At 33.3% G+C, this 21,294-nt stretch overlaps 2 protein-coding genes across 3 annotated transcripts in view; both read right to left on the bottom strand.

Annotated features, from left to right (window-relative positions):
* Positions 1–16,848, bottom strand: part of Snrk (SNF related kinase) — a 26,137-nt gene extending 9,289 nt beyond the window's left edge. Inside the window, exons 1-2 of one of the 2 annotated variants that reach the window (XM_069058230.1) lie at positions 16,622–16,848; positions 5,157–5,229 (exon numbers count right to left, since the gene is read on the bottom strand). The gene's annotated coding sequence lies outside the window, so the exon portion shown is untranslated. Of the gene's footprint in view, positions 1–5,156; positions 5,230–16,617 lie in introns of both variants that reach the window. The other variant, XM_069058219.1, reaches the window with a different exon arrangement.
* LOC138138392 (uncharacterized) overlaps positions 1–21,294 on the bottom strand; it is a 189,274-nt gene that overhangs the window by 87,520 nt on the left and 80,460 nt on the right. The window lies entirely within an intron of this gene.

A 21,294-nucleotide genomic window follows, 5' to 3' on the forward strand; every position in this document is an offset into this window, starting at 1 on the left:
TATCAATTGTTGCAATTATAATCTGTTTCAAAATCAAAAATCCACCACCTGTTGGCAGAAAAAAAGAAATCCCTAGAAAAAGTTTAATTTTTTTGGGTTGGCTCAACCTCCCGCCAAAATTTGACATTGAACTGTTGAGTTTATTTATGAAAAACAAAATAATTATTATGTACAAAAAGGTTTTAGCTACCATATCATACTTTTTGAGTGAAATAATAAAATGAGAATAAAAAACACGATGAACTACGACCAAAACGACTGTCCAACAGTTTTCTTTCATAACCACACTTTTTTCTGACAGTTGCAGACACACTAAAAACAAAAATCGGCGACGTTGTCGGTTGTATTTTCGCGGTAGAATGTTCTGTTGGTGAATTTGATTTGATTTTGAAACAAATTATAGATACGTTGATAATGCATTTTGATCCGTTTTCGAAAGTCATTTTCATACCGCTCTTGGGATCGAATCAGTAGAGAACCGCACTTGCAGCGTTGGTAATTCCGTGATTATTTTCTTGCACTTCAAGAAAATCGCCTTCAAAAGTCTTCATCGGGCATTAAAGCCATTCTTTCTTTTCTTTCTTTTTGCAACAATTTCCACAAAACTTCTGACAGTATTTTTGTTGTTTATCTCAACACCATGACGACGTAGGTATAATTGCCCCACCGCCTTTCATTACAAATTTTTTATAAACATAAATAACAATTAAAAAACGAAATTTAAAGGCTGAAGGTGGAAATAAAAGTTTGTATGCAACTCGCTTAGCAATTAATCTTTACTAGGCTTACTGATTTATGGAGACTCGTTCCTTACGTCACTCGTCCCACAAAATCCAGCGCACCCATAAAGATGAATTTACAAAGCGCGTCACATAAATAACTATTTTATACCATTGCACATTGACTTGACAATTTTGAAAATTGCGCGACTACGAACTGTCAAAGAAATGTCAACTCTATCTTACCTACAGATAAATTTTTGTACATAGTTGCCATACTTATCCACGATCATTCTGAATCACTCCATATTTTAGAATGATATAAAAACGAATTGTCAAGTGATTGTCAAAAATGCCAGTAGTGTCCAGATTTCATAGTAAATAAAGGTAGTGTAAGAGAGTTTTAAAACGCACAGAAAAACTACCTCTTCCACCCCAAACATGTGGCTCATAAATTATGTTCTGAAAGGTCCTTGACTCGGGGGTGATTTTTACGAGTCCCACAGGCGAGACAGGGACAGTGTAGCTTTGGCAGCTGGAACCGACGGGCTGTCCAAGGTACGAGTACGAGAGTGACGGCAGGTGAATAGTCTGTGACCCGGGAGTGGTGCAGTGAATTAGGCTTGTGCTAGCCGGTGATACAGTTACCAGGTGTGTCGGTAACTGGGTGATAGCAGGTTTGGGCAACCTGGGCTATGATGTCAGTACCACCAATGCGCTAAAACCTCTGGCAGATACCATGGTATAATTCCTGAGCACCGGATGTCTGGGTGAGGCATCTTTGGCTCATGACACGGCTCGGCCGTTGACTGGGCGCGTCTTGTTGAGACGGCCAGTGGTGACAACCAAATGTAACAGATCATACGTGCTTGATTAACGGTTGGGAGGTAACCCCGGCTCTCCTGTACTGAGGGAGCACAGTATCGTATGGAAGTGGGTTGTAGGCTCACACGCTGGCCGTGGCGGTCTTCTTCTGTGGAGACCGCGGGCGGGCCGTGCATCCCAAACTGCACACGGGGCTGTTACAGGTACTACTAGAACATCCAACGCAATCCCGGAACGTAGCGCTCTGAAGACGACGCCCGTGGTTCGAGCCCCTCATCATGATCGGGCTAGGGGGAGGAATCCCCCGGGTGAGTCACTGTATGACCTTGATTCGCGACAGATGTGTCAGGTGTTTATCATTTACATGTTTGTACCGTCCCATTGAGCAAACCCGAGTCCGGACCTGTGCTTTACCCTTTGAATGACTGAATGAGGTGGAGGTGAGTCCGATTGTAGATTATCGTATGACTGTAGCTGAGATTGTCTAATTTAATGTGTACCGATGAGTCTGATCGATTAATTATCAAATATTGAGGGATAACGCCCTTGGGCAAAAATCAAGTCTTACAGTAGGTATCAAGTTATAACTGGATAACGTATTACTGGCTGCATTTACATTTCGTTAGGATCGGAAAGTTATGTGAATCAGTCGGTATGTAGGATAATTCTTTTTCCAAAGATTGTAACTACATTTGGTGTTTCTTGTTGTGTTATTTCGTCAATTTATCGTTTTTTGCGGTAACATGATTTGATAGATTTTTTTATGATCGAATTATTTTCATTAATTTAAAATCGTGGAAGACACGGATTTTCATGTCAGAATTGGACAAACACCGTATCAGATCATTGTACATCATCATACAAACAAGGTATAGGTCTGAATCGAAATCGCCTATAGTTGTATCATCTACATATTAAACATTAAACACATACCTAATAAGGTAGGTACCTATGTTTCTAAAAAGTCAATAGTAGGGGACCAAAAGTGGATTCTTGGGAATCCCATCCCACTGATTACTTCACATTCGATATCACTCCATTAATACATATTTACCACTTGAGAGCAATCACTTAACTACGATCTTATAAGATTAATATTTTTGTCATCATATGTATTTGTTGTGTTCTAGATTTTTTAGTAATATTTTATGTGAAACGGTATCAAATCATTTAGTTTTAATTAAATTATTGCTTCAGGCTTCTCAATAATTTTCTTAGTAAACTAACTTTGCATGGGAGGGAGATAATTTTTCCTGATTTCAAATATGTACGGTCGGTGGACAAATAAAACTGGGACACTTAAAATTTAATCTGTGTAAATCAGACCATTGAATTGTCAATATATTTGTCAGTGTCTATACAATATGTCATACCAAAGTTAACCTATTTGTGATAAAGCCGTAATTAAACGATGCAAATTTGTAAATTTTGACTTATGTGATTGTCATTTTTGTCCCAGTTTTATTTGTCCATCGACTGTAAATTATATCTATCAAACAAGGTATGTTGTTCAAAATACCTATTTAATATAATTTTAGTACATATGTATTTCTAAAATCACACCTCTGATTTCAAAATTATGCGCGTGACGACAATTGGCTACGGAAATATTCAGTGGTTAACATACTCTGCAGTTCAAGAGCTAATTATGTGCAATTACAATGCAAAACTATTGTTTTCATCGGTTTTCCGGTCGCCGTTTATTACACATTCACCACCTGCTGATTTCAGTTACCTCACAACTGTTTCGACTGTTTTGAATTGGGAAACGATTTAACCCGACTGCCCCACATAGACTTTCCGTTACAAATTCCCCGCACTTAACAACAGGGTGATCTACCTGCGTATTTATCTATTTCGGAAGCATTCATTCATGGAATGATAAAAAGAACATGTTGTTACAATGTTGAGCGTGTCTACCTTCATCGAGACGAACACAACGTCGGAAGGGAGCCGGGGCGGAAAAGGAAACTGAACGTCCGATAAAGCGCGTTCCCTATGAATCCACAAAAGGATATCGAATGTGACGTCAGTTGTTCATTCATAATAAAACCGTATGATACAGTATTCAGCAACTTTTACTATTTCTGTCCTGCCAGCCGATCCGTCCGCACTCAGTGGCACTCAGACACGAGACTCAGTTGTGGTGGTATGTGATCTATGCCCCGTCCATATGTTGATGTTTATAAATACATCTGCGGAAATGGTCGGACGTAAACCTTCCAAAAAACATTAAATTCGCAAGCGCGTACCGATTTATGGGTTTTGAGAAATTTCGTGGTACTAAACTGAAAAGGTCCATCTCGTGCCGAACGCCTACTCCTAAAATACAAATATGTACAAGTTCAATTATGGTTTCCCCTTCGGTACAAAAAAAACGCACCTGAAACACATCTTTTCAAAATAACGAAATTAAAAGCAGATGTCGACAACTCGAAAATGTTGAACACAAACAAACCTGAAGCAACATAGGTACATACCTAGTGTTAAAATTAATTTCATAGAAAAGTGTTTCAATTATTCACATTTGAAACTTAACTTAAAAACGATTTCGTCAATGTTCGCACCTTAAATTTTGTAATACGTTTCATTTGGTACATTTTTATCATAAATTCCGGCCAAGATTCTGTCCGATCATTAACAGCATTCCGCTTAAATTTAACAAAACCGTTGTAACAAACATCTAATAAGATCCGGTACAACTTTAAAATTAGCCTCAGCTTAACTCTTTACAAAGAATTTATTATTTAAAGCTTGACTTTTCAATTTCATACGACGACACATTTCGTTTGAAATAGCCTCTCCTGATCTGCCGGCTCTTAAAATAATCTGAATAGAAATTCATAGACATCCGTACCTCAGTTCAGTAGTGATAACGTTTAGATCAACGATATGAACCAATTTTAATCAACAATCTTACAAAAAAAAAACTAATGTTGATTATAAAATGGGCGATTTAACAAGTTGAATTGAATAATAATAGAAAATTGTTCTCTAACAACGTGGAAACGAATGATTCTACTTAAAATTTGAAAACGAAAAATTATTCCACAACTCTACGTGAATAAATAAATACTTCCATAATATATTTTTTGAAGATTCAACATCTGCCGCCTATTTCTGAGACAACCCACGCCGGTATCGATATCGTCTTGCGTGAAAAACTGGCGCAAAGTTATTTCGAATTAAACTGTTTCACTTTACGTCGAATCACGTGGGATGTATAAATATCATTCACAAAATCAATATTACTACGTACAATCAAAATTTTCAAAAATAATTAGTATCAACAATGTCACTCAAACACGAAATTGGTTTGCTTAGTCCGAAAAAGTGATGAAACATTTGAATGAGACATCAGTCTCAATGTTTAACAAACGCAATATTGAACATAATTGTATGAACTAAATTACTAAACGACCGCGACCAAACAATGTGAATCGTATTTCGTGTCAATCAACAAAAGATTGGAAACCAATTAACCTTGCAATCTCCCTTGAGGGTGGTAACGAGTAAATTTCAAATACCATAATAAAGAACAAAAATATCTGCATATTTGTACAATAGTTTATCAGTTGTTTTCGAATATGTATTCAATTAAGAAGTACTTACGATTTGGTTGATTAACTTCTTTACTAGATCGTGGACTGCCGGGTCAATTTTTTTGGTTGCATATTTCTACAATCTGAAACAAACACAAATTGACAATTTTATATACAAATCATGTGTCGCTTTAAGGGCCCCACAGACTGCGTTTTTGTTCGACGAACAAGTCTGTTCGAACAAAAATGACGAACACAGTTTTATTTGAGTGGCATTATCCATAAAAGCAAAAAAGAACAAGAACACTATAAATTCTAGTAACAGCTTTCTGTTAACCTGGGGAAGATCCGTCATATTCAAACAATAATAATTTGTCGCGAAATATAGATTGCCAAAATCTGGTTCTACTATTTGGTACTACATCACTGCAAAAACCGACGTTTGCGGCCGTTGAAATCTCAGACAGGAAAGATTTAAACACTCTGTATAAATTCCGAAATTTGATTAGCGTAAACAGGATTTTGATGAAGGATTATAAAGTCAGTGCCAGTATTTGACATATTAGGCCAGAATCGTGCGTAACTTTTGAAATGCCGCAATTATCTGATTTGCAAAAATGTGTTTGACTGAGGGACGGTGTGACTATAAGAGCCATTGCGAGAGAAATTAATGTGGATAATGTTTGAGTGACATTTTGAGAAACGTCACTTTCAATACCATTTACAAAGCTAAAAGTTTGGCGTTGTCAAAGTGTCTGAGTTTTCAACGGCCGCAACTGTACATAGTTTATTTGACGAGTTCTTGTGTAAATTGGGTTTCGTTCACTCGCGTTTTAAACTGGCCCACTCGTGCCAAAAAAGCCCAATTTACACAAGAACGAGTTGAATACGTTTTTTTTGTTCGACGAGCCCCTTAAAGGCTCCAAATCGATTCAAATCTTTAAAATTAGCTTGACGCTTCGTTTTGACAAGTGGTGACATTAATCAAAATCCGTTCACACAGGAGAAAATTCCCAAATTCTGACAGTGTCGAACAAAAAAAACTGTTTACCGCACACACTTCAGAGACTGCGTTTTTGTTCGACGAACAAGTCTGTTCGAACAAAAACGATGCAAATCTGAAGTGTGGAAAACGATCGTTTTTGCTCGCAAACAAAAATGATGAATATTATCAGGTTTAGCCTGATTATGTCCGTCGAACTTGTTCGACAGACTTGTCAATTCGAGCAAATCTGAAGTGGGTGCAGTAAACAGTTTTGAAAAACGTAGGTTTTTGCAGTGGTGTACCTAGTACCAAATATGTAATAAAACCAGGTTTTGGCAATTTGTATTTCGCGACAAATTATTGTTTGAATATGACGGATCTTCGGCAGATTAACACAAAGTTCTTACTGGAGTTTATAGAACTGTATCGCAGTCTTCCGCGTTCTTGTTCTTTTGCTTTTATAACTAATGCCGCCGCCACTGCATAGAAATATAATTTCATATTTATTCACTCATTATTAAAACCGCTAAATAAAACTGAGGTCTGTGTTCGTCGTTTTTGTTCGAACAGACTTGTTCGTCGAACAAAAACGCAGTCTGTGGGGCCCTTTACAGATACTTTGCCAAAATCGAAATAAATACATCTATTAGAAGCTACGTTTTGGAAAAAAAATCAATCGATACGAATCATCTGTCACCAATTAAACATTCCACGATTAAAAATATCCTGCAGACAGTTTCTCTAGTAGAATTTAATCTTATTTATGTTGCAAACGTAAGTAGCTTCTAAAATAAACCATACAGTTTACTCACTCCTTTGCTCCACACACATTTTCATTAAAATTAAAATAGCTAGACAGACGTAGGTAGGTTAAGATTCGACGGCTAATGAATTGGGCGAAGGCCGTTATTTTCGTCTTCGAGCTTACGGTGTACTTACACATTTACACCGAAGAACAAGAAACAATTTACCATTTTAGATTGATAGAAAAATATTTTTTTTCTGTGTTACGAGTTGCAGTTTTTGATAAAAATACAAAAAACGTGGGTGTTTTTGGTAGGACAGATTCCAAAAGCAACGTTACCTATTTATAGAGATAATATTCGGGGGAGGAGCGCACATCCGAACCAAAAAAAACCTATACGAAAATAAAATACGTCTCTCCTACCTTGAACCGTTAAAACAGATATTTGCACTTAAATTATAATCAATCATAAAACCATAGATCCGCTTCTGGCCGGAAAGCTTTCCTTTGATTTAATAATGTTTAATCATGTAAATGTTTAGGTAGGATCTAAATATTTTTGTTAAAATTAAAGCGTTACTTAGCAGTCCGACATAAAATCGAATCTTTATTGATTTGTCCGGTATGAGCTTTATACCATCACACGAGATCGTCTCATATCTTTTGGTGATAAAGGTCAGGGATAAACCATTGCACGACGGTACGCGTTCCACGTGAGTTACAAATTTAAACGTGTACGAAAACCTTTTTGTGTATTGTGTTTACAACTGGATTGAAAATTAAGGACAAACTAGGTCAATCACAAATACAAGAATAACTCCACAAATTCAATAAAGGTCAACACTAAACATCTAAACAATATTTAATTAAAAATTCTATATGTATGTATATCAATTTATGTGGTTGACCCTTCAATACACTCGCAATCACATAACTTCCTTTCAAACATAATCGAATGAAAGAACCAAATGCCATTCGTTTGAAATCTGAAAAAGTGTGAATACATGAAAGCCATTATTATTGATACTTTTTATAAAAACGAAAGATATCACATAATTTCTCTAATTTTACTGCTATGGAAATGGAAAAAATTCACTTAATAAAAGATAAACATTAACATTAGGTGTAATTGTTATGATCTTTATTATCATCCTCAAATATAATTTCACAATTAACAACCTTGAATCTACATAACCAAAAAAATAATATATTAGCAACTTGGTAGTAAACACTTATTTTTCTTTGTTATGAATAGAAAAAACATGCGCGTGGCTTAATAGAGATCTAAATAAAAAACTATATTGTCAATATGTCGTTGATACATGTACTTAGGTATGTACGTATGAGGAAATACTATAATTGTCAATTATAGTATAGTAATTAACAACCGTCAATTTAAATCAAGGACAAGTAAAATGCACTTAAAATCTTTACATAATAGTTATTTAATAAACTAGTTTGTTAATGAAGGCGATTAATAATCGAAACTGTTTAAAGCACGAACGAGTGTAGCGAGTGAGTGCCTTTAATAGTTGAGATTATTAATCGTCCATTAACAAAGGAGTTGATTACAAAAATTTTTCGTTGACCGCAAACTTTTTTTTTTTGTGACAAAATTTCAAATTAAAGCCAAATCAAAACCGATTTCATCTTTTTAGATAAAGATGAGACTTTATAAAATACCTTCATCCTTTTTTTGTCCTCAGGGTAGGCCATTTTTAAATCTTTCAACACTTTCTATTCACTTTTCCACAAAGAGTGTCAGAAGACGTCAACTCCATTCACATTCAATTTCACTTTAAAATCACGGTTGCTAAGAAAACCCAGTTACCTTTGAAAAATATGACATGCGAATTATAACCAAAAAGGTCGGCTTTTGAAAAAGTGAATTCGTAATTGTGCAGTTATGGAGCTATAAAATATAGAAAATCCTGTCGGTAAGTGCAAACAATGCATGTTCGAGGTTGTTTATACATCAAAATATCATCAAAACGTCAAAATCGCAAAAATCGTTGATTAATGAAAAATGGTGTATTAATGACGTCCATTAATGCACTATATTTTAGACAAAATAATTCATTAATATTGAAATTAACAAGTGGTCAACGGAAAATATATTTATTTATGCAGGGTTATTCACGAGAGGGGTACTTCTGAATTATTTTTGCTGCAACCAACAATACCAATGGCACTAAGTACTAAATCAAATATATTATTTCTTTCAAATTAGAAATCAAAGTAAGTTGGGTAGATTTATTAGAAATGTCAGATTGGCAGATAACCTGTACCTACCTGTACCAAAATTGAACAAATAAATTAACAAATTAAGTTAATGTAAAAGTGTCTTCCACACTCTTCCTAAATGAGGATCATGTCAGTCTTTTCGCCGTTATTGTAAAAATACATTTTTCGAATTGACAATGATTTTTTGCTTTAATGTCAAAGATACAAAGCTAAGAGCCATCGTATAATTATTTTCAAAATTTGAAATCAAGAAACTGTTGCAATTGTTGCGGCAAAATGAAATTCAGAAGTACTCCTCTCGTGAATAACCCTGTATATTAACGTTTTGATTTTGATTTGATCAAAAAAGCTTTTAATGGTCGCACATAGGCATTTATTAAACTGCAACACGAAAAAGAAGCAGAAGTTTTTTTTTTAACTACCGTATAATGTGAAGGTACAGTGACAAGTAAGCAATGGTAACAAAATGACAAGAACAGATGTGACTTTTCCAAAAATGAAAGATTATTCCTTATTGACGCCAATAAATCGCCTTGAAAACTTATTGTTTTTTTTATAGGTTATTAATTTACATATTTCCTCCGAACGATCTTTTGTGTCACTTAATCCATATTTCATATTTATCACTTATGCATTCAAAATCATTTACTTATACAAAAAATGTTACTCTACCTTATACCTTTGTTGCAATAAGTCTGAATTACTTAGTGCGTTTCCGTTCATTAATTTAAAATTTCTATGAATACCTTACCAATGGAGTACAATGCCAATTCTATAATATGAAACATCATACCGAGGTTACATGATTCTGTCATAAATTATCGAATATAATTTATCTCCAATTTAACCATTTCGGTATATAATAACTGTTTGCTACGATATGTAATTACAGTCATATTCTAATATGTACATACTCGTATATCTAAAATCAGCTCAGTAGTTTAAAATTTTCAATTCCTGACTTTGGTTTAATTCAGACTCACGTTATAATTTGAGGTAAACTCGTTGCTTAAGTATTCTAATGTCACCAAATCTTAATGACTATTGCCAACACAACGTTATATTAGCACCTTATTTGTAACTTTTTAGGCTGATATTGTATATACCTGAATGTACAATTTCTATGTTACACCAAAAATACAGCGAAAAATAAATGGCAAACAAGACGACGAAGTATTTATTAATTTAGCTTTCTTCGTCAAAAGCACTATTGAATTATTAGATGTTATATTCACATTTATGTACAGTGTGGAAATCACTTATGGAATAAATTCAGTAATTTCAAAACTAATGACATTTGTCAAAAACGCTGAAACAGGTCGATTTTTATTTCTCATGGTGCTTATTTTAAGTTGCTTCACTTGTTCATGACGTCATCCATTTTTGAGCTATGACCTCATTACCAATTTTTTTTTAAATGACAACCCCCACTTTTTTCTTCTCTTTCTGATAGACCTTCCTACTACCTAAACGATGAATGAAAAAAATTGGTACCTTACATAACAATTTTTTTGAGAAAATAACAAATTTTATTTCAAAAATTTAATTTAATTTTTAATGTACTTATTATTTTTTCTATGTGGTTATTTAAAATCAAGAGTTTACTTTAATAGACCAAACAATTTAGAAGATTTATGACAGATCATAAGGTACCAATTTTTTTCATTCATCGTTTAGGTAGTAGGAAGGTCTATCAGAAAGAGAAGAAAAAAGTGGGGGTTGTCATTTAAAAAAAAATTGGTAATGAGGTCATAGCTCAAAAATGGATGACGTCATGAACAAGTGAAGTAACTTAAAATAAGCACTATTAAAAACAAAAATCGACCTGTTTCAGCGTTTTCGGCAAATGTCATTAGTTTTGAAATTACTGAATTTATTCCATAAGTAATTTCCACACTGTATATGTATGTATACAGTTGAAGTTTTCTGTTTTCTTCTATGAACGTTTCACTTTTAAACCGAATAGTAAATGTCTACGCCACGAGTTATTTCGTTTTTTATGATTATTAATATCTCTTAAACGGCATCAATTTAAGTAATTTTCACCCATTTGCTAATATTTATCTTGTTATGGTAGTAATAATTGTGATAAGTTAATCTGTCAATGATCCACGGAAAATTATTTTTCGTTATGAAACACACATACGTACATACTTAATTATGAATTGTTAATGATGGTAACTACAAAACTTAAAATTATTATTTTCAACAAGCTATTTCTTATCTGAAGATCAAATCACGCAAAAAAATAATTTTGGAACAATTTCGACGACTTTCTACGTTACCAACATTAAAGAGACCTATACCTACTTAAACTTTGTTAACCACTGTCTACGAAAATTCTCTTTTTCTTAACTTTCTTATTTCATAACAACCCATGAGAATTTAAACTTTTTTAAATGCTGATCGCCACTACGAAACATTCTTCATTCTAGAACTTAAAATTTTGTAATATTATATACTCGCACATACTTTGAAACCATTAGTTATACATATATATATATTTTTTTTTTTCAAAAAGACGTGCTTCCTTTTATTAGAATTTCTACAAGGTGTATTTACTACCTAACGAGGAACAATCTAAAGTTGGAGGGTTAAGAAAGAAAATCAATAACTACATGAGGGACAATCAGTGTCGTAATTAAAGCACATTTTTCATCAACCCATACGTAAAATTTGGAATTGAGTGGCATATTTATAATAAAACACACTACATATTTTAAATAAAATTTTGTTCTATTTAATTTACACAGAAATATTACAAACAAAATTTCACGGTAATTTGAACTAAATACGTACACTTAAGTTTTACTTCTGTAAGTGATCAAATATGTAGTATGTGTAATTCTTTTCATTTGTAATTAATTATTATCGAACAACTCAGAAATGCAAAATGTAAACAATTTTCTCGTAGCTCGTTAAATGTTCACATATTACTGGAATTCTGCAAGAGTGAGTAACTTATGGGCTATTTCGTTTTATATTTTATCATTGCATTTCCTTATACATATTCAATAAATGTAGTAAAACTAAAATCTAAGTACCTACATATATCGATAACTATTCAAAAACATACCCTTGTGATTGATTTAACGAACCAATGAGTTCTTCTCGTAAACAAATGTTAAATAATTATGCAGTTTCAATGGTAATTACAGCGTTACCGTAGTTCCGAATAACAATTGCCTGCCGACCTCGGCATCGAAAACAATTTTATTAACAGCGAACTAAGCCCATTTTGCTTTTTTAAGACAAAGAATCATTATGTAATTGCTTCTGTAATGCAAGTTTAACAGTTTAGAGTAACGCTAAAACTGTTTTTAATTAATGGTAAAACGGTAATGACAATGACATTCAGATGAACATAAGTGCCTGAAATCCAATGAGGTTGGCATACATTAATTCAACGATGGACAATAAAAGCAAAACAACCTTGATTCCTACATTCATGTCAGTTTCTCTGCTTCAGCAACATAACGGTGTGTCCCCCACTAAGAGTTTCAGTTTAAACTATACATAATTAAAACTATTTAATTTAAATTTAATTTTAAACAGTTGCTGTCTGAATTTTTATCATTAATGACATACAAATTACATCAACTTTTATCTTCCAAAAATCTAGTTACACCCACATTCAACCGAAAATAAATCGAGCGCCATGCCTTCTTCCTTTAGGAAATCGTTAATCGTTGTCTTTTATGTGAGGTCTTCACCCCTCATATTGATTTGAGAAGTCTGACAAATCAGTCGGTCTAGTTGTAGAAGTCTTGACGCACGTCGTTTTTGTTCGGTCTGTACACGGACAAATAAAATTAATAAGTATGATGTCAAAGTCGGACAAGAACGGCCATTAACATTCCTTGGTCCAAAATTAAAACGTCTGAGATCGAAAAATTCCTGATGGTCTGAATTAAAACAAACGAAATCCAATTGCACAACTTGGCAATAAGTACAAACACGACTGGCGCTCCGAATTATAGGTTACATGGCAAATGTCCAAATGTAGATTTTTACCATGTCGGCGACAGAACTGTAACGATAGGTGGTGAAACACCAAGGTCCGTGGCGAATTACCGAGAAAATTTGTCACTTCCACGTGGGAATCGGTGACGCCAGTTAACACTGGGTCACAGGTGTATGACATCAGATAGTCGCGATCGATATGACGAAGGTGTTTCTAACCTTTCTGGTATGTTTTCCAATGATGACGCCGACCGATTTTCCCGGCATCTAGATGCATCTGGAAATCGAGTAATCCACTTAGATTACAAATTCGCAAGACTCACTCGTAAGATATTCCAGTAACCACTTCGGACAATTCTGGAAGAATGCGTACTCTTTAAGCGACCACGCACCATGAATAAATTATTCAGCCTCCTCAAATACTTCTTTTTCCAACGAATCTCGAAAAAAAACTAGATCTGGGTGATAGGGTCAAAAAGCTGCCACGAATAAGGTTATTAAAAAAAGCTGCCAGAGAACATAAATATTCATTCATCATGACTGAACTTTGTGGTTGATGGAATTCCAAACGACAAAAAACATTTCGGAAGTAAAGACGCAACGATCACCGGTTAACAATAAATGTTATGTAAATAAACCGCAAACCCTAATTGTTTCCAGTTTTAGATCCGACCGACGTTACCTTCTTCACGCTGTGTAAATGGTTATGCAATGAGTTCAATACACCCGTTCGTGCACCTAAAACATTACCGGTAACATTTTGTGGACAACGTGACTGTAACTGCGACCGAACCAAAAGAAAAAATGTGAAAAATGTAATTCTGAAAATTGATATTGTGATCAAGCAGACATATGTATTTTAAAAATTAAAATTTCCAAATTTGCGACGCATATTTTTAAGTTGATATTGACGATTGAAATAAAAAATAAAAATAAAAAATATATTTATAAATATGTAAATGTAAATATAATACAAAATCCACTAGACTTTTATCAAGTCATTTATAAAGTATTATCATCTACGATCAATACATAATTGCATGTTCATTCAGTTTATCGATTTCACGTTCACGATAATTTTTATAGCGAACTGAGATGTCGAGAAAGTGCAACCAAGTTAATATAATTATTGTCATGGTCGTGACATCAACAATTAAATTTCTATTGAACTAATTCTGTTGCTAAATGCTGATTTATTGAGGTAAAATTGATTATATATTTTATGGTAAATTGTAATTTCTGTTGATCAGTGACGTCAACATAAATAGATGCATTAATTTACAATCTAATAAAGCCTTAAACAAAACAAAGCAATGCCGGTGTCGAGAAGAAAGTGTGAAAATTAAAAGAGTGATTTGTTGTGCACTCAAAATCTAATTAAAACCAGAGAAAAATAGCACAAATGTGTGGATTGTATTACCGTGCAAATTCGAAACTTTATAATCACAAAATTTGTATTAACCATTATGTATTATAATTTGTACATGGGAGTCGAATGACAAGAAATCTGTTTTCTTATTTTAATATAGTATCATAAAATTTAAAAAAGGTTATATCTTTTATTTTCTTTGTTCGACACTGTCAGAATTTGAGATTTTTCTCCTATGTGAACGGATTTTGATAAATGTCACCACTTGTCAAAACGAAACGTCAAGCTAATTTTACAGATTTTAAGCGATTTGGAGCCTTTAAGGGGCTCGTCGATTGTGTCAATTGAGCTCTTTTGGCACTCGTGGGCCTTTAAAACGCGAGTGAAACCGGCCCACTCGTGCCAAAAAACCCTAATTTACACAAGAACTCGTCAAATAAACTACTATTAAAGGCATACCTATAAAACTAAATTGTTTCACAGTGTATGTTGTAAAGGTTAAAGTTCAGTAACTGTGATCAATTATTATGTAATTACACTTCCCGAATATGTATAACAAATTATGTATTTTAATATGTATGTATTACGAAAATTATATCGAAACCAACAGAATTTCGAACGTGGTGATATTACAGATTCGTACGTTTGTACGTAATGCAATAAAATTTCAATCATTAAGTATACTGCTATTTTAATAGGCATCAATTTTATACATGTACATTAATTTTCCACTATGGAGTGGTACTTAATTAGCAGTTATAAACGTTCGTTAAAAAAATAAAAAATATTTTTCCACGCAGACGCAAGATAAAAAAAATAAACATTTTACATACACCTTTAATTTAAAAACATAAATATTATCGAGATGAGTTACGTTGATGACTTATCGCAAGTGGAATGAGTTTCAAAATATATTTTAACAATAATTCTACTGTTCCTTTATATCGGGTGTTCATTTAAATTTATCCTCAAAATAGTAGGCGTTGAAAAGTCTATTGTGAACGCACCACAGATTACAGATCAGCTGTTTAAATCTAACGTCACTTTTTGCGTTGTTTGTGATTTTAGGGGGTCATTTACGAAACTCGGTAAGGCTCGATAAGACATTGAAAATTCAAAACCATGACAACTGATATTGTTGCAGCATTGTATCGTGCGTTCATTTAAATTTATCCTCAAAGTTGGCGTTGGAGTCGATTGAGAACGCACCACTCGTGTAAAAGCGTAAGATTCAAACAGCTAATCCGTGATCACAATCGAGTCTTCAACGCCAACTTTGAGGATAAATTTAAATCAACGCACGATATATTGCTTTCATTATTTACGCAACAATTTTGTTTCTAATATACGAGTATTTTCCAAAAAAAAAAAAAAATAAAGAAGTTCAAGAGCCAACATCGTCTCACTGGTATGATAGGTACTGTGTATTTGAAGTGAATAAAGTGAAATGTGAACATGATCAAGTCTAATGATCAGTGTCATTTGCATGATCTCTGTGTATCAGTTCCATTTTTGAGATAGAGAAAAATGATAACTCAAATCACTTAACTAACCTCTGAGGTTCATTATCCATTTTTTAGGTTATCTGGATTTGATTAGGATAAAAATGATGAGTAATAATAAATATTTCACCACTTCTATCCATACATTTGTTTGAGAAATATTTCTTCCTGAATGTTACAGTCTTTCGATATTTCCTACCAGTTGTAAATAATCGTCAAAATTGTATTTTACGAAAAAGTGAAATATAGTAACCCACCTGGGTCCCTTCCCACGGAAGATGTAAATATTACTAGAAAATAATCTTAATTGGTATGCTTGAGTAAATAAATTTAAATATCTTAGCTGCATTACGTCATTTAACAACAAAACCAAGCATCTACCGTTTGGCGACAAGTTGACCTGAAGATTTTATTCTACAGATCTTTTATATTTTCGTTTTTTCTATGAGAAAGTTTTCGTTTCTGATTAATTAGAAGGGCATCTCCAGAGTTTTGATATATTTCGTTTATCATTATAGAAATTCTAAAAGCACTTAACCGAAATTGAGGAAGTTTAAGATACACGCCCTAGTTTTCCTAGGAGCTGGCGAAAATGACCACGAAACTATTGATACCCCAATTACTTCTAAAGATTCGTTTTATGAATAATATCGACCTTTAGTGCTGTTCATTTTTTAAGAAACCCATTTCCGTAATTTCATATCCCAGAAATACTAAACTCACCTACTGTTTCTAAAGCCCGAGCACACTCACAAAATCGTTCAAATAATCCTATCTGGCGTTCGAAACCATTATTGTACACAATTTTTATACAAGTATATTGGTCTTTTTATTCACAATACAAAGTATTTAAGATTTGCTTCACAAAATAATTGTTTACAAATTGTAACAGAACTCGATAGACACAAACTGACAGATTTTGACATCATCGACAAACCGAATGAAGAAATATGGAAGGGGACAGACTGTTGCGCGAGCTTCATTTCGCCGACCATGCTGCCCTCTGCCGATGTAGACATCTACTTAAAAATGGTGTATTGATCAGCGGTGTTGGTTGCCTATCCTCGATAAGGTATAAATTAGGAATTTACGTTTGTTCTTCATATTTTTTAATTTTAAAGTATTCTCAGTATTGGAATGAGTTCGAATTGTCTAACTGTTTAGGGAAATTGTCTTCAATTTTTTAAAAAGAACTTATTTTTTAATTCATTCATTTATTACAAACTAACTGGGCAGTCCACCATACATCTGAAGACCAGTTGAGTATATAATACAGCGTGATCAACAATGACTGAGTCTGTTGGCAATGAAACAATTGAAAAATATTGGTGTTTTTCTGTTTCGTAATTGGCACTGACCGGATGTTTTAACTTGACACGACATTTAAAAAAAATTTGGTTATGTCGGGTATGTTTATGCTATTACAAAAATGGTAAACGTCAAATTCTCCTGTCAACTCTGTCAAAGCTGACAACCGGAAATGGGTTTAGATTACAGTGGTACCAAAATCATTCAAATTTTCATTGCTACCAACAGACTCAGTCATTCTTGATCACGTTGTATCTTTGATTTTATCGTAGAGGATTTTATACCAATAATAGTAAAACTATCCCACCTCCACCCGGCGGCACGGCAATTTTGCCGGAGTACATACACTATTACGGATATTACTATCAAGTAATAGTGCAGTGCTTATCAACATAATTACCGGCGTCTTGCCTCCGCATTTTGACTTTGTTGTGTATTATGTTCTGTGTCAATGTTAAGGAACTTCCTCACGATGTGACATGAGTATAATAATATACCTTTTTGAATTTCAACTACCAATGTGTTATCTAAATCCAGAATTTTTAAATTTTTAAAAAGAGATTGCGGTACTATTCCCGTTGCTGAAATTACAAGTGGTAAAATCGAAATTTTTTCTAAACACCAAAGATTTCTCATAGCAACGGACAGCTCTAAATATTTATTAATTTTTGTGTTATATGTCTGTGTTATATTATGTGAATTTGGAACAGCTATATCTAAAAGATATGCTTGCTTTTGTTGTTTATTTAAAATTATAATGTCTGGTCTGTTATGTTTAATATGAATGTCAGTTAAAATTGTTCTATCAAAATATAACTTGTAACTGTCATTTTCCAAACAACTTTCTGGTGTATAACTATAATGTGGTTGTGTATTCTTTAATAAATTGAATTTAACAGCTAAATTCATGTGTATAATTTTAGCGAATATATCGTGTCGTTTTTTATATTCGCTTTGAGCCAAAACGGTGCAAGAAGAAATGATGTGTTCAATTGTTTCCCCTTCAGTTCCGCAAATCCTACATTTATCAATTATCGATTGTAAACCGCATATGTGTTTTTTAATAATAATAATATAATAGTAATATAAAATCAAAGGTAATATAAAATTATTGTCAATTATTTTAGGAGTATCATCTATTTAACATTACAATTATTATTATTTAACGTCTCCATAATACCTATATAAGTTATTGTAGGTAAGTCCACCTAATATACCCCAACGAAATAAATAAATAAATACCCTTGTCTAACATAAAAATTTTGAATGTAACGAACAACTACACTAAGGTCCGGTTGTACAGGGCAAGTCGCATAAGGGTTATTTCCGAATTTATTTTGTACGCAACCAAAAATACTAATGACGCTGACTACTTGATACCATTTATAATGTGATTTAATTTAGTAATCAACGTAGGTATGTAATTTGGCTAAAAATCAACTGTCATTTTGACATTTGTCTTGTTTTTCTGGGCATGTTTAAGTAAAAATAATAAGAATCAATAAATAAATGAAACGTGCTGCTAATAAAACAATATCAACGAAATTCAAAGCAACTGAATTTTATTTTGAATCAAATAAATGTCACAATTTATAGTTACCAACATAGTATGAAAAAATATCTACCTAGAGTTTTTTAAATTTTACCAACCTAAAGCAACATGTGGTGGTTTTTTGATTTTTGAATGGACTTTAGAAAGAGGCTGATTCACATAGTCCGTTCGTTAGAAACTTTCTGACTTCTCAAAATCGTATTAATATGAAAATTGGCAGCCGACTATAATTAACTGCTTCAAGTGGAAATAAAATATTTTTAAATGGAAAGGTCCAATTTTGATCTCAAATTTGGATTCCTCCACGTTAAATTTTGAGTTTAGAACATCTTTTTGTCAACACTTATCTCTCATCATTTTTGACTTTGAGTTATATCATAAGTTATAATTTTATTAATGAAACCTTGCAACCCTGCTTTTTATAATATAATATAATAATAATAAAAAATGTCGAAAACTTCAGTTTTTTAAATGACAACTACTATTTCTGACACTAGATATAAATGTAAAATTTAATTAAAGGCCATTTTTATTAACATTGTGTATGTTTATTGTCAGTCGTTTTGTCGTAATTTCTAAATTAACAATAAATGAATTAAATTAAAATCAGGAACCAACTAAAATTAAATACATATTCTGAAAGATTCCCATTTATTTCGTAACATGTCTTTGACGTTTTTTTTTTTAAATTCTCTTCTTACGTCCCGCAGTTTTTGATGATCAAATAGATTGCTGCATCCAACAATTTTTTGTTCTAAGGCGATACGTAATTTTTCTTCAATATAATTTACTTCTCCAAATTTATTCAAATAATACAGGGTGGTCCCGATATAACCTGCCAGAAGAAATCCAGTAATAGGTGACGATGGGTAGAACTCATACACAAAAAATGTTTCTAATAATAAAATAAAATAATTTTCGTTTTCGAGATAAAAATCTTTGAAAATTTGGTCAAAATTAACTGTACGCTAATGAGTTAATCGGTTTTAAAAAGGTAATTCTGGTTACTTGGCTGCAATTTCTTTAGCAACGGTACCTGTAACACCTATATCATGTGTCAAGTTTAATTTTAAATTTGCGAATTCTTCAAAAAGTTATGAAATTCACAAAACAAGAATACGCCGATTTGCATTTACTCTATGGCGAAACACGTGGTAATTCAAGACCAGCAAGGCGATCATACGGCGAGCGTTTTCCATTTTCCTGAAGGAGTCCTCCCGTCCCGTTGTACTTTTGTGAAGCTACATCTGCATTTATGTGAGGTTGGTTCTGACTGATTCCAATACGATGGCGTCCCCGATCCTCCATTTAACCTCTCTGGATTTTAATTTTTGGGACCACACGAAAGATTTGGTATACGAAGTTGAAATAAATACAAAAGGCCAACTCCAGAAACGCGTAACAGACGCCGCGAACCAGATTCGTAAAAACCCAGAAATGCTGAATTCTGTTTATGAAAATTGGTACCGGCCAAACCGGCGTACTCAAATGTGCTTAAATGCCAACGGAAGGCACACAGAACATTTATTATAAAATAATTTTTCTAGTCTAGTTTACCTTTCATTAGTTAGTAGATATTCTCAGTTAGAGTTGAAAGCACGAAAATGTAAAGTGTAAATAAATTTATTCAATACATTAGAGTTTTCGCGTTACGTTTTTCAGATAACCGTGTACGCTAACGCCGGTGTTGCTAGGCAATAGCGTAACCGATTCATTATTGCAATAAGCGATTACGGTAATTTCTCGCGAATAGCGTACAGCGTACCGGTTATTTTAACGGAACGTAACGCGAAAACTCTCTATTGTTTTGGCTATTTAACCACAATTAAGACGATACTCTTATTACACAGTTCTTCCACAATTTTGCATACACTACTTCTACATTTATTTACACATTGAGGAACACCACTTTATTTATTACTCATTTATCTCAGTCTACAAAATCAGCTTTTGTACCTAAATAAGCTGGTGAATTAACGCACACAGTGTACAGCGTTTTCAATAAATGTCATTTAAGTATTTGATTTACATATATAGTTTGTCAGATTTGAGATTTGTCATAAACGATTCAGGCACCTATGTTGCTTAGATACTGTCATCCTTACAAACAGCAACAATTAATTACGTATTTTTGTGGTCAGCAGCGTCGAATTGGTGTGGATAGTGGTTAATTTATCCCCATTATTTTGGACCTAATGAAAAGAGGTTTTTTGGACTTGTTAGATCCTTCTAATGACACAACTCTTCTGTTATACAGTGAGCGGCAAAAGTATGGAATAAATTCATTAAAAATTAAACAAAATTTTTTTCAAAAAAATCTTTGGACAGGTCGATTTTAGTTTATAAAAATACATATTTTAATACCAAATTCGTCAGAATCATAATGACAATAAAGGTTAAACTACACCCAATTTTTGTGAAATGACAGGAAACGGGTGGACGAAATATTTTGGCCGCAATAGTATAAGCCGTTCACGATTGATTTAAACACGCAGCAGGCCAAGATATTTTTTTGTTAGATTGGCGTCAGGTCCTATCAT

This window comes from Tenebrio molitor, chromosome 1 (assembly GCF_963966145.1).
Source record: "Tenebrio molitor chromosome 1, icTenMoli1.1, whole genome shotgun sequence".
Taxonomy (NCBI): Eukaryota; Metazoa; Arthropoda; class Insecta; order Coleoptera; family Tenebrionidae; genus Tenebrio; species Tenebrio molitor.